At 47.5% G+C, this 448-nt stretch overlaps 1 protein-coding gene across 4 annotated transcripts in view; it reads right to left on the minus strand.

Moving 5' to 3' along the window:
• LOC119590576 (beta-1,3-galactosyltransferase 4-like) overlaps nt 1-223 on the minus strand; it is a 26,067-nt gene extending 25,844 nt beyond the window's left edge. The window contains exon 1 of one of the 4 annotated variants that reach the window (XM_037939247.1): nt 90-223. The gene's annotated coding sequence lies outside the window, so the exon portion shown is untranslated. The remainder of the gene's footprint in view (nt 1-89) is intronic. The other 3 variants (XM_037939246.1, XM_037939248.1, XM_037939249.1) reach the window with 3 other exon arrangements.
• Between the last annotated feature and the right edge of the window lie 225 nt (nt 224-448).

The raw sequence follows: 448 nt of genomic DNA on the forward strand, positions 1-448 counted from the left end.
CAACAAACTAAAAATCATGACACTGGAACACTGACGTACACTTTCCTTCACCCTTAAACTTTAATTCCAAGATCCTTTTCGACACCCACCTTCGATTCGGGACTCAAAAACCAAAGAGCGAAAACACAATACACGCTGGTTCAAGTTACCAAGCAGCCGAGCAAAATCCACCGCACCTCACTCTTCCCTGGCTGGCGCGACACTGATGGACGAGTCTGGTGTGTACCGCAGGGGGACCGCGTGGGGCCTGAGTCGGAAGTGAGACGAGTGAACACTGAAAGAAGGGAGAGAAATCGAGTGTTTGCGGACACTGAGCGAGAGAGGATTACACATCTTCACACGGCGAGATGATCAATAGAGAGATTACTTCAAGAATAGGGCAAAGTGGAATGGGAAATGTGTTACTGAAATGGACATAGATTCATTGTTTATTACGGTAAGGCAACGG

The sequence above is a fragment of the Penaeus monodon genome, chromosome 27 (genome assembly GCF_015228065.2).
Source record: "Penaeus monodon isolate SGIC_2016 chromosome 27, NSTDA_Pmon_1, whole genome shotgun sequence".
NCBI classification, from domain to species: Eukaryota; Metazoa; Arthropoda; class Malacostraca; order Decapoda; family Penaeidae; genus Penaeus; species Penaeus monodon.